At 36.5% G+C, this 14595-nt stretch overlaps 1 long non-coding RNA gene across 1 annotated transcript; it reads left to right on the plus strand.

The window, feature by feature from the left end:
- The first annotated feature begins 3107 nt into the window (after positions 1-3107).
- On the plus strand, positions 3108-13183 carry LOC129052045 (uncharacterized). The gene is made up of 3 exons (XR_008516764.2): positions 3108-3155; positions 4103-4236; positions 12951-13183. It is a non-coding gene; the product is annotated as an uncharacterized LOC129052045 (long non-coding RNA).
- The last annotated feature ends 1412 nt before the right edge of the window (positions 13184-14595 follow it).

Here is a 14595-nt window from a genome sequence, read left to right on the forward strand (position 1 = left end):
TGCTCCTTGGCTATAAATCTCCACTTGTCCCCACTGTATTCAGGGTTGAGCTTGATCTCTCTACCCTACTGCAAAACCACATTGCAGAAGTCTCCTCTGGAGTAGGCTTCCTTGTCATCTTTAAGTGTATGAGTTTTTTTTTTAAAAAAAAACAATGGTTATAAAAACAAAATAAAATTTGCATTTAATGTACACAGTCTGATTGCCCTGAAAACTGTCTTTCCTAGTTTGTTCTCCAACCAACATGTGCAGTGTGCCTGGGACCATGCCCTCTTATCAAGGGAAAGGCAGGAGAGAGCTGGCATGAGGGCCATTCAGGATATGAAAGTGGCTGGGTACGGTGGCTCACGCCTGTAATTCCAGCACTTTGGGAGGCTGAGGCTGGTAGTTCACGAGGTCAGGAGTTCAAGACCAGCCTGGCCAAGATGGTTAAACCTGGTCTCTACAAAAAATACAAAAAAAAATTAGTCATGCGTGGTGGCAGGCATCCCAGCTACTCAGGAGGTGGATGTTGCAGTGCGCCGAGATGGCACCACTGCACTCTAGCCTGGGCCACAGAGCAAGACTCCATCTCAAAAAAAAAAAGAAAGTGATGTGAGAACAAGATGCTCCTGATGTGGACATCATGAATGACTCCAGACTGGAGTATCAAGACTGGCAAGGCTGGAAGGATTCCCTTGCTGAGTTTTGCTAGATATGCACAGTAACCATACACTAATTTTGAGTTGCAAAATTGAAGAATCATTTATATATGTCCTCATCTTACAAGAACACCTGAAGTAGCTCAGCTGTAAGAGATTTAGATTGCAAATCAAAAGGTACTTGGATTGGGCCCAGGTTCCAGTAGGATGATCACCTTTTTTATATCCAGGTCTCATCTCAGTCATAAGAAGTATTCACAGCAGAGCTTCCCCTGCAGGATGCTCAAGTATATTTGCTGTGGCAACTGAGGGAACCAAGCCTCGCTCACGTTCCCCAGAGCTTGGCCATGGCATTTACATTTGCAAAAGTAAGAGATTTCCTTTTGGTTTCAATAATGTGATTTCCTTTTCAAAAATAATAGCAAGTGATACTAGTTTACATATAAATAGAAACTGTAAAGTTCCTTTGTTTTTACTATTTATCAGGATATTTAATAATTATATATATTTATATAGCCTGGAATAATGCAAACAACTTGAAAGAATTGACACATTTGTTTATATTTTACAGGTAAAAAGATTAAAATTTTGGCTTATTTGCCTAAAGTCACACTGCTAGTTAAATGACAGAGCTAAAAAATGTTAAATAAGTTGCTAAATGAATGTAATTAATTCGGCTTGTTTGTTTCCTAAAATATTGATTTAAAAGTCTTTATTTAAATTTTAAAATGATAGCATTTGAAAGAGTACAAATAAAATTCTTAAGCCGCAATAGTAAAGGAATTTAGTTACAATGCATGAAGTTAGAAGCAACAGCTTTGGATTTGTAAATGTATTCTTGAAGGGTGTCATAAAGAAATATTTCATTCCTATTTTTCCTTTGCTTTGTTGGAGTAGTTTTCCCCCATCTTTAATGAGGTATAAATGCTTTACCAGTTCGAATAGGTTTTTGTAGCCATTATGGAGTCTTTAGAATTTTCTCTCTATATGATCATGTCATCTGCAAATAGGGAGAGTTTTTCTTCTTCCTTTTGGATTTAGATACATGTTATTTCTTTTTCTTGTCTGATTTCTCTGGATAGAAGTTCCAACACTACCGTGAATAGAAGCAATGAGAGTGGATATCTTTGCATTGTATGGGATTTTAGAGGAAAGACCTTCAGCTTTACACCATTGATTATGTTAGCTGTGAGTTTATCACCTACGGCCTTTGTTGTGTAGGGGTTACGTTCCTCCTATACCTATTTTATTGAGAGTTTTTTTTAATCAAGAATAGAAATTGAACTTTGTCAAATGGTTTTTCTCCATCTGTTGAGACGATCACATGTACTTTTTCCTTGTTTGTGTATTCACCACATTAATTGATTCACATCAGCTGAACTATTCCCATATCCCAGAGATATATTTCACTTGGTCATGCTGTATGATCCTTGTAATGTGCTTTTGAATTCAGTCTGGTCATGTCTCATTGAGGATATGTGCATCTATGTTCATCAGGGATACTGGCCTGTGGCTTTATTTTCTTGTTCTTTTTTTGGCTTTGGTATCAGTGTGATGCCAGCTGCATCAAATGCATTTGGAAGTGTCTCCTCTACTTATATATGCTGGAAGCATTTGATAAGGATTGTTACTATTCTTCTTTGAATGCTTGGTAGAATCCACTTATGAAGCCACCTGGTTCCGGGCTTTTCTTTTTTGGGAGGTTTTTGTTTGTTTTTTAAAAATATTATTCATTTTTCCATCTTTATTGAGGTATAATTAACAAATAAAAATGTATATGTTTACAGTATACAAAGTTATGTTTTGATATGCATATTCATCGTGAAATGATTTCCCCCAATCGAGCTGAGTAACATGTTCTTCACCTCACATAGTTACCATTCTTTCTGGGATATGGTAAAAACATTTATGATTTACTCTCTCAGTAAATTCTACATATTCAATACAGTAATATTAACTAGTCACCATGCTGCACCTTTGATCTCCAGAACCTTTTCATCTTGCATAACTGAAACTTGGAACCCTTTTACCAACATCTCCCTATTTTCCTCACCTCTCAGGCCTCGGCAACCATCATTCCACTCTTGGTTTCTGTAAGTTCAACTTCTTTAGATTCCACATATCCTGAGATTATGCAGAATTTATCTTCTGTGTCTGGCTTGTTTTATTTAGCATGCCCTCCAGGTTCAATCATGTTGAGGCAAATGATAGAACTTTCTTCTTTTTAAGCCTGAGTAATATCCTATTGAGTATATACAGTGCATTTTCTTCATCTACTCATCCATTGATGGATGGACACTTAGTGAGGGTGGCATGTGGATAGGAGGCGTTCTGCGTTTCTCCAGTTAGATCTCAGTCTTTATTGAGCCTGTGTCTCTGAACTTCACATGGGTTTCTCAGGCTTCTCCCACGAGGTCACAAAGGATAGCTAAGGTGGACTGGAGCTGGGCATTTCCCTCCCCCAACACAGAGGGCTGGAGCTAGCTGAGATCCAGTTTCACTTTCCTGACCTAGGTCAGTGAGGCTCTGATAAAATCTTAGCAAACTTAGGTTCTGGTTAAGTAGTTTTGCCTGAGGGCAGACTTTGTTAAGCACAGAGCATTCTGGTAACAGGAGAGTATTTCCCCCCAGTATTTACTGTGAGAACTTGGCTGAGCTACTGGAGGTCAAAACCACAAAACGATCTTGCTTCCCCATGACTGAGTGCCCCTGGTGTTTTTAGTTCTCAGGCCAGTCCACAGCCAGCCTCTAGTAGCTTCATTGCAGCCAAAGCTCTCCTGCCCTAGCCTGGCTCCCACAGAGCTTTCTGCTCTTGTGTGTCTTGACTCCCTGCATTCATTTGCCTGTCTTTGTAATTTTGAAACCCCATGAATTTAATTATTTTATGAACCTATGATGAATAGTTGATTGTTCAGCTTTGTTCTTTTTGTTAACATGGTGTATCAGTCCATTTTCATACTACTATGAAGAAATAGTAGTATGGGTAATTTACGAGTAATTTATAAATCAAGATTTTATTATAAAAAGTGTTGAAGTAATCAACAGGAAGGCAGGAAAAATAAAGAGAAACAAACAACAACAACACAGAATAGAGAGCAATCAGAAAGCTAAAAGTAAAATGCCAGACTTAAGCCCTAACAAATTAAGAAAGAAATTGGCAGAGTTACCTGAGTAGCCTCACTAAGTGAAACTCACTTCAAATATAATAATATAGGTAGCTTGAAAGGTAAAGGATACAAAAAAGTATATCATGCAAATATTAATAAAAATAATACGAGTGGCTATATTAATATCAGATAATGTAGATATCAGATCAATAAAAATCATTATAGACAGAGAGAAACTATATATAATATTGTTTATATAACAATACTATGTATATGTGTGTACATATATACGTATATATTATATATACATGGAACACCTCATCTAACAACAGCAAAATACTCATTATTTTCAAGTGCCCACAGAACATATACCAAGATATATCATATATGGAGCCATAAAACAAACTTTTCAAAAGTTTAAAGGAGTTGAAATTATGCTGAGAGTATCCTCCAACCACAATGGAATTCTACAAAAAGATAACATAAAGGTAAGAGGAAAATCTCCAAACACTCAGTGTGGCTGTTTCCTTATGTGAAAATGTAACATACAAATGTGACTAGCTTAAAGACTTTGGAATGAGAATATTATTCTGGCTTATCCAGATGGGCCATAAATATAATCACAAGTGTTCTTATAAGATGGAAGGAGAGAGACTTTTGACCACAGAAATGGAGAAAGCCACATGATGATAGGCACAGAGACTGGAAGGGTGCAGCCACAAGCCAAGGAACGTGAGCCGTCACCTGAAGCTGGCAGAGACAAGGAATGTATTCTTTCTGGAGCTGTCAGAAGGAAGCAGCCCTGATGATACCTTGATTTTAGCCACATAACACTCAGCTTAAACTCCTGGCCTCCAGAACTGAGAAAAAATAAATTTCTGTTGTTATAAGTAGTTAAATTTGTGACAATTTGTTACAGCAGCAAAATAAAACTATTATACTGTGAATCTAAACACGTTCTAAATAATCCTTGGGTCAAAGAGAAAGTCTCAAAGGAAATTTGATAATATATTGAACTGAATAAAAATATAATATATCAAAAATTGTGGGACAGAGCTAAAGAAGTGCCAAAGGGAAAATTTACAGCATTAAATGTATGTATTAGAAAATTCTCAATTCAATTATCTAAGCTCCTACCTCAAGAGTCTAGAAAAAGAAACTTAAAATAAACCCAATTCAACTAAAAGAAAGGAAATAATAATCCCAGCACTTTGGGAGGCTGAGGCCAGTGGATCACGAGGTCAGGAGATCGAGACCATCCTGGCCAACATGGTGAAACCCCGTCTCTACTAAAAATACAAAAATTAGCCAGGCATGGTGGCATATGCCTGTAGTCCCAGCTACTCAGGAGGCTGAGGCAGGAGAATTGTTTGAACCTGGGAGGCAGAGATTGCAGTGAGCCAAGATTGCACCACTGCACTCCAGTCTCGGAAACAGAGTGAGACTCTGTGAAAAAAAAGTGAAAGAAAGAAGGAAAGGAAGAAAAAGAAAGAAAAAGAAAGAAAGAAAGAGAAAGAAAGAAAGAAAGAAAGAAAGAAAGAAAGAAAGAAAGAAAGAAAGAAAGGAAGGAAGGAAGGAAGGAAGGAAGGAAGGAAGGGAGAGAGAGAGAAAAGAAAGGAAGGAAGGAAGAGAGAGAGAGAGAAAGAAAGAAGGAAAAAAAAGGCAGTGAGATTGAAAACAAAAATTAATATAACCAAGAACTGGTTCTTTGAAAAGATGAATAAAATGAACACATCTTAGCAAGTCTGATAATGAGAAAAAAGAGAAAATACATCAATTTTCATTATCAGGAATAAAATGGGAAATCACTATAAACCATGCAGAGATCAAAAGGATAATAAAGAAATACTGCAATCAATTCTGCACATATAAATTTGACAACTTAAATATTCACAAATAAAAATTCACAAATTCATTGAAAAACATAAACTAATATAACTCAATGTAAAATAAATTGTTTGAATATACTCACAATTATTAAGTAAATTGAATTCCTATATTAAAATTCTCAAAAGAGCAATCTCCAGGTCCAGATTGTTTCACTGTAGAATTTGGTCAAACATTTAAAGAATAACACCAATTCTACATAATATCTTTCAGAAAACAGAAGAGAAGGAAATACTACAATTTATTTCATGAAACTGTATTACCCTGATATCAAAACCAGAAAAAGTACAAACAAGAAAACTACAGACACATAAATGTAGAAACAAAAACCTTTAAGAAAATATTAGCAAATAATATTCATTGATGTGTAAAAACAATTACAGACTATGACCAAATGAAGTTTATTTCAAGAATGCAAGGCTGCTTCTATGTTTGAAAATCAATGTAACCTACCACATTAACAGGCTAAAGAAAAAAATCAAACGATTGTATCAATCAATTCAGAAAAATCATTTGACAAAATTCAGCACCCATTCATGAATTTACAAAGAAAACTATCTGCAAAATAGGAATAGGAGAATTTTTAACTTGATAAAATCATCTGTAGAAAAAAAAAGTAAGCTAAATTACACCCGAGTTGAAATACTGAATGCTTTCTGCAAAAATTGGGTGTATGGCAAAGATGCCCACTTTTGTCACTCTTATTCCAATATTGCTAGAAATTCTAGCCAGTATAGGAAGGCAAGGAAAATACTATAAATTAGAAAGAAAGAAACAGACCCTAGTTGCAGATGACATGATTGTGTGAAAATTCCTGAAACTTTCAAATAATAAGCAAAAAAAACCCTCCTGAAATAAATGAGTTCATGTGTGTGTGTGTAATGTGTGTGTGTGTGTGTGTGTGTGTGTAATATATACAGTTGGCACTTGGTATCTGTGGGTTCCACATCTGCAGATTCAATCAACCAGAGATAATAAATATTTGAAATAAAAACTAATAAAAAGAACAATAAAATATAAAATATTATAAATTTAAAACATAACTATTTATATAAAATTTACATTGTGTTAAGTATTATAAATAATCTAGAAATGATTTACAGAATACAGGAGAATGTGTGTAGGTTATATGCAAATACTATGCCCTTGTTAGTTTTAATTTTTTTAATTTTTAATTTTTGTGGGTACACAGTAGGTGTAGATATTTATTAGATACATGAGATGTTTTGATATAGTCACACCATGTGAAATAATCACATCATAGAGAATGGGGTATCCAGCCCCTCAAACATTTATCCTTTGTGTTACAATCCAATTACACTCTTTTAGTTATTTTAAAATGTAGAATCAAGTTATCATTGACTATACTCACCCTGTTGTGCTATCACATAGCAGGTCTTATTCATTCTTTCTAAGTATTTTTTGTACTCATTAACCATCCCTACTTTCCTCCTGATCCGCCACTACCCTTCCCATTCTCTGGTAACCATCCTTCTACTTTCTATGTCCACGAGTTCAATTGTTTTAATTTTTAGATCCCACAAATAAGTTAGAACATTCAACGTCTGTCTTTCTGTACCTGCCTTATTCCACTTAACATAATGATCTCCAGTTCCATCTATGTTGTTGCAAATGACTGGATCTCCTTCTTTTTTATGGCTTAGTATACTGCATTGTATATAAGTACCACATTTTCTTTATCCATTCATCTCTTGGTGGACACTTAGGTTGCTTCCAAATCTTGGCTATTGTGAACAGTGCTGCAACATAAATGGGAGTGCACACATCTCTTCAATATACCGATTTCCTTTCTTTTGGGTATATATCTAGCAGTAGGATTGCTGAATCATGGATAGTTCAATTTTTAGTTTTGTGAGGAACTTCCAAACTGTTCTCATAGTGGTTGTACTGATTTAAATCCCCTTCAACAGTGTAAGAGGGTTCCCTTTTTTCCACATTCTCACCAGCATTTACTATTGCTTGTCTTTTGAATATAAGCCATTTTAACTGGGGTGAGATAATATCTAATACTATGACCTTTTATATAAAAGACTTAAGCATCTGCAGATTGTGGTATTTGTGGGGGTCCTAGAACCAATCTCTTGTGGATACTGAGGGATGACTCTATTGGAAATAACATGCAAGCATTAAAAAATTTTTTAAACTACAATCACTTAGAAAATAATACAATAGAATACATCTAACAAAACATGTACAGGACTTAAATGTTGAAAACCACATAACACTGATCAAATAATTCAAAGTTCTAAATAAATAAAAAACCATACTATGTTTATGTATTGGAAGATTCAACATAGTAAAGATGTCATTTTTCCCTAAATTGATACATAGGTTCAAGGTGATTCCTTTTAAATCCCAGCAAGATTTTTTTATAGATATAAATAAGATTATCCTAAATGTACACAAAAAGACAAAGGAACTAGAATACCCAAAACCAACTTGAAAAACAATGATAGAAATTTGTCTACTCTATTTCAAGACTTACCTAGTAAAAAAGGACAAGGCAGAGGGATAAAACTGTAGATAAATGGACCAGACAGAGAGCTCAGAAATAGAACCACATAAATATTCTCAACTGATTTTCACAATGGATGAAGATTGACTTTCAACAAATGGTGCCGAAAGAATTACACATTCATAGGCAAAAATCCTTTAATTTTAGTCTCATACTTTATATATGAATTAACTCCAAATGGATTAAGTATTTAAATGTAGAATATAAAACTATAGAAAAAAACCTTCAAGATCTAGGACTAGGCAAAATATTCTTTTGATACACACCAAAAGCATGATTCGTAAAAAAAAATTTATAAACTGGACTTCACCAAAGTGAAAACCTTTTGCTCTGTGAGAAACCGTGTTAAGCAGATAGAAAAACAAATTTTAAACTGAGATCATGTATTTTCAAACTTATGTATGACAAAAGACTGGCATCTAAAACTCAACAATAAAAACTCAATAACAAATCGAACCACCAAATTAGAATATGACCAAATGCATGAAGAGGCATTTCAACCAAAGAAGGTATACAGAAAGTATACAGCATATGAAAAGATGTTTGACATTGTTATCCATTAAGAAATGCAAATTAAAACTACAATGTGCCATAATTAAATGCCTATCAGAATAACCAAAATTAAAAATATCCTAATAACACTATTGCTGGTGGGAATGTAGTATGATAAAGCCACCCCCTGACGAACAGTTTGGCAGTGTCTGTAAAAATTTGACACATGCAACAACCATACAACCCAGTTACTGCACTCCTCATCATTCATCCTACAGAAGCAGTGACTTCTATTTGCACACACATAAACCTCTGCTGGAGTGCTTTTAGCAGCTTTACTTGTAATAGCCAAAACCAGAAAACAACCCATATGTCCTTCAATAGGTGAATGGGTAAACAAAGTGTGGTACGTCTATACAATGAATACTACTCAACAATAAACTTGGGTGGGGCATGGTGGCTCACACCTGTAATCCCAACACTGGAAGGCAGAGGCAGGAGGATCACTTGAGCCCATGAGTTTGGGACCAGCCTAGGTAACCTGACAAAACCCCATCTCTACCCCCAAAATACTAAAAAATTAGCCAGGTGTGGTGGGGCACAGCTGTAGTCCCAGCTACTTGGGAGGCTGAGGTGGGAGGATTTATTGAGCCTGGGAGTTTCTACCACTGCACTCCAGCATGGGTGACAGAGGAGTCCCTGTCTCAAAATAATTAATTTTAAAAATTTATAACTTAGGAAAACATAATGAATGAGTTATTTACACACTAACAACCCAGAGGAACTGCTGGAGGATTATGCTGGTAAAAAAGTTATATGCTGTACAATTCCATATACGTAACATTCTTTAAAAAAATAACAAAATGAAGAAGAAATTAGTGATTTCCAGAAGTTAACGAGGGTGTGGAGGTGGGAGGGAAGTGTGTGTGGCTAGAAAGAGCAACATGACTGATCGTTGTGTTGATTTACGTATTCTGCATCTTGTAATATCAACGCTAATATCCTGGGAGTGATGTCCTTCTATAGTTTCACAAGGTGTTACCATTGGCAAAAACTGGGTAAATGGTACACAGAATTTCTGTATTATTTCTTGCACAGTATGTACATCTACAATTATCTCAAAAAATGTTCAATTTGTAAAAAGTAGCTGCAGATTGTACATGACATCCCTGGGTGAAGGTGACCTATGTATAATAGTATTACATGTATAAATCCCTGGGAAGTGATTTAGTAAGAATATGAAAAAAGTATATAGCTTTATTACTGAATAAAGGGAATTCTGTGCTCGTAAGTAAGGATACTCAGTAGAGTAAATATAAGAAAATTTCCTGAAGTAAACCTAAAAATTCCATCACAAACCCAATCATAATCATAATATATTTCTTTATGAAACTCTAGACACTCAATCTTAGGTTTCTTCAAAAGAATAAATGCCCATTAGTAGCCTGAAATACTCTAAGGAAGAAATGAGAAGTGAAACATGGCTGATAGTAAAATATAGTGTAGAGTTACAGTGATCAAACAGAACCACATCCTGGTAGGAAGAGACAAGTAAATCAATACAACAAAGTAGAGTCTCTAGCAATGCACACAGGATGATTTTGTTGACTGTAAAGGTGATCTTACAGGAAAAAGAGGAATGAACAGACTATTTGACAACTTACTGTCTAAGTGGCAAGACAATAAAAGGATAAATGTCCATCTTACATAAGGAGTTCTCTAAATTAAAAATACAATACGTTGGCATAAAATACAACATATTGGTAAATGATACATACAACCAATTTATAGAAGGAAAACAAATAGCTGATAAACATAAAAAGATACACAACCTCACCAATAATTAAGGAAATGTAAGTCAAAACAACATTCACTTGTCAGATTGACAAATGCTTAAAATATATAAATACTTAGCTATCCAAAATATTAATATCCAGGGTTGGAATAGAAACGATTGAAATGATTACTGCCTTACACACTTGGTGGGAATATGAATTGGAACTGCTTTTTTCTTTAGGATAATTTGGTTGTGAGACAGGAATAGCGCTGGGTGCTTGCAGGAGGATGGAAAAACCCAAATAATAGCTGAAACAAGAACTAGCCACAAAAACCCACAGGATAACAGAAAACCCAAAATAAGGGAGAGAAAATGGCTAAAGCCCCAGTGAGGGTGACATGTCCATGACCCTTCCAGGCAAACCCAAATAAGGGAGAATAGGGGTCAGTAACTGGGGAGTCCCTGAAACCCCTCCTTTTCCATAATATTTCATGATTATTTCACCCTCCAATTAAAGAAACACGCATAAGATAGGAATGCTGGGTGGTCACAGGAGAGGCAGGAAAATATCAAGAAACAATTTCACATAATGTCGAGAAAAGAGCTGTTAAAATTAGCTATGAGGACAAAGATGAGCCTGGCCTCATAAGATCCTCACAAATAAAATGGGGCCACACTGGCTGAAACAAGCTAGATCCAACATGGCATTGGGTTTGACCCATGCCCTACTCCAGACCTAATTATATTCCTATTCCCAAAGTAAGTCACGCACTCACCAGCACCGTGGTAAATCTGAGCATGGCCATATTTCTTATAAAAATGCGCGGCCCTCAAGCCTAAGAAATCTCCACCTTTTTCCTAGAAAATCTACTCTTTTCCTAGAAAGTCTACTCTATTCTACTTCCTAATTAGAAGAAACCATAACATTAGATACCCAGACTCCCCTGTGCACAACTCACTCTCCCAAGTATGCCGGCACTCCAACTCTCAAGTGTGTACCTTCCCTTTGCAATAAAAGCTTCTTGCTTTTCCCTTCATTCTGACTCATCCTTGAATTTTTTCTTGCAACAATGTCTACAACCTGGAACACTGGCTGTGGCTGGGAGACCTACCTAGGCCCTCCTGCAACACTTGAATCTATTCAAAATCCAAAATATGCCTACCCCTTAACTCATCAATTCTCCTTCCAGGGTATAGCTGTAGAATATACTCACACATGTTCACAGAATTACAGACAGGAAGACGACCATTGAATTTAACTTTTGTTTGCAATAGCAAAAAGAAGAAGGAGGAGGAGGAGGAGGAGGAGGGGTAATAGAAAACAAAACATAATGTCCTTTAATTATTATACATTATACATTCAAGTCACAGAATACCAGTCAATCATTAAAACCAATGGCATAAATACATATGTTTTGGCATGAAATATTTGATAGATAATTATATGCAAAAAAAGTTTTACGGAATGATACATGTAGTATGAATACAGTTGTTTTAAAAACCCAAACACAAACTACCAGAAATATATTTGTAGAAATTTCTATATATATTTAGATGTAAATGCACAGAGAATGGACTGGAATTATGGACTTGTTGGCAGTTGTTACATACAAAGAGGGAGGTGGGTGTAGGAGTGGTAAAAAGACCTATTCACATCTGTCCACTTATATTTTTATTGTTTTGAATATAGTGTCCCCCAACAAAGCTCATGTATTACATGTGCAATTGTAGAAATCAATAAATTTTAAAACAAAACTCAACCAACAAGAAGTCACAGGGCATAAAAGTCTATACGTTGCCCAAAAAGAACCACATATAGCCAGGACTCCAATCATGTCTATTTTCAACTTCTGCATATGACCTACAAGAAAACAGGATGTCAAGGCTGGAGGGGCCTGAAAGATCTCAACAGCTCAGCAGTGAGATCTTTGGGGATGAGTTGCAAGACATGGGTTTGGGGTTGAGGCAGAGAGCAGAGGATAGGATACGGATGGGTACTCCAGAGCCGACTGACATTTCAACTCACCCCTAATTTTACCTGTGCCTCAAAATGGCTCTGCCACCTTCAATATTCTTAAACCTTCCTAGTGTAATATTGAAGAACCCTTCCAAATGCTGTTTACTTCCAAGTAACTCTTCCATACACCCATGGTATAGCCTCTCTACCCATATCCTGAATGTTCTTTCCCCTGGTCACAGAGAAACTTACGGCCTCCCTAGCAACTACATAGTAGATGTACTTGAGACAGACTTCTAATTTCTACAGACTTCGGACTCTCAGAAACAATAAAAGCTCCTTTCAAATTTATTTCTTCCGTTGTTAAAAAATTTAAAAAGCAAACAAATAAAGCAGAGCCTTCTCTGGATCCCATCCCAGCTTTTGCTCCTCCTCCCCGCCTTCCAATTCTATTACTTTATCTTCTTTTCCAGACCAAGCCACTAGGGGAAAAAAATAATAATTCTCTACTTCTCTATACCCATTCACTGTTTTTTTTTTTCTTTTTCCCCAGGCAGACAACGGAATTAGGGTATTTATTCTACCCAGGCTATACTCAGCTACAAATGATAGGAGAACCCACCTAGAATGGAGCAGATCCAAGGCACACAGGTGATGATTTTAGTTCATTGCAAGGTGGGTCTTCTGTCAGAAGTGCTCTGGACAATAAAGGATCTGATAATGGAAGTATCAGGTGTGTTGGTTGAGTGAGCAAATTCCCAGCTAGCAGCACAGTCCCCAGCACTTGAGTCCACATTCCTGCTACTGTGGCCTCACTGCACTGCTCAAGGTCTGTTTCCTTGAACCCCTGCCTTGCCTTTCTCCTCTTGCCATTCATTTAGCTTACTTTTACCTTCCTCTGATTGACCCTCATGGCAAGGAGGTATTAGCCAGAGTGGAATTAGGGCTGGGGGAGACCTTTTTGTCTTTAACTCCTGCAAACCTCACTGGCCCACTGATTTGAACTAATCTGTTTTCTCCAACTGCAAAATTAAAAACATTTACTAAAAACATCTTCCTTAAATATTGTGAATTCCTTACTATTGATCACACCGTCTTCCTTTCTCTTCCCTCATCTCTGACTTTTTTTTCTTATGAAAGTGGTCTCTTAAAAGCCAAAGTTTCATGTTTCTGTCCTAGATGTCCCTAGATCTTTGTCTTCCTCATTAAATGGATTAATTCAGCACAATATTAGTCACCCAGGAGGCACTCATTCAATGTCTGTTGAATAAGTGAATAAACATATGATAATTGCCTACACTGATAAGGGTCTGACCACAAAGGGAAAAACCAGCTTTTGTCTTTGGGTGGCCATCCAAAAATCCATGGCATCAATGCATGGATTTGGGAGAGGGCATATTGGAGGATGCAAGAAAGAAGTATAATTTTCATGGTATTGTCCTAGCCCTCAAGTCACCAGAAAACAAATATGTTTAAGAAAATGTGAACTAGTGCCACTTTGTGCAGTGCTAACTAGAAATGGACTGAAGACCAGAAATGAGAAAGCAGACTATATGGGGCCAAGGTCCCTTAGGGCTTTATGTAGAAGCAACTGGAAGGATGGAGAAGATCCAGACAGGAAGAAAGAGCAACATTCCTTCCTAAAGGAGAGAGTGAGTGAAGCAATCCTAAAGTTCCTTGTTAGTCTGTGGGCTAAAAACACCAATGAACTTGAAAAACATAATTAGTGTTAATATGTGATTTTCAAACATAATTTCCATGTTCAACTTTCAACTTCAAATATAATTTTACTTGTACCTCCACATAAAACAGAAGCTAAGTACATGAGTGGGAGGTCATTTAGGGGGTGTTGGAAACAGAATGAGGAGGACAGAGGACTTCTTAGACCTAGCAGGGGGATCATGAGACCGTCTCGTCTCAAAAGACCAGAAGATCCAGGCACTCATAGAATCTAGGCACTGGAAGAGCCTAATGCATATCCAGCCCATGGTCCCACCCAATATCCTTGACAGATTGTGGGCCCATTCAGCCTCAGTCAGAACATGACCAATAATAGGGGGGTGACTACAGAAAAAAAAAAAGAAAACTTCAGGCCAATATCCTTGATGAACATTGATGCAAAACTTTTCAACAAAATACTAGCAAATTTAATCCAGCAGCACATCAAAAACCTTATCCACCATGATCAAGTAGGCTCT

This window comes from Pongo abelii, chromosome 20 (assembly GCF_028885655.2).
Source record: "Pongo abelii isolate AG06213 chromosome 20, NHGRI_mPonAbe1-v2.0_pri, whole genome shotgun sequence".
Taxonomy (NCBI): domain Eukaryota; kingdom Metazoa; phylum Chordata; class Mammalia; order Primates; family Hominidae; genus Pongo; species Pongo abelii.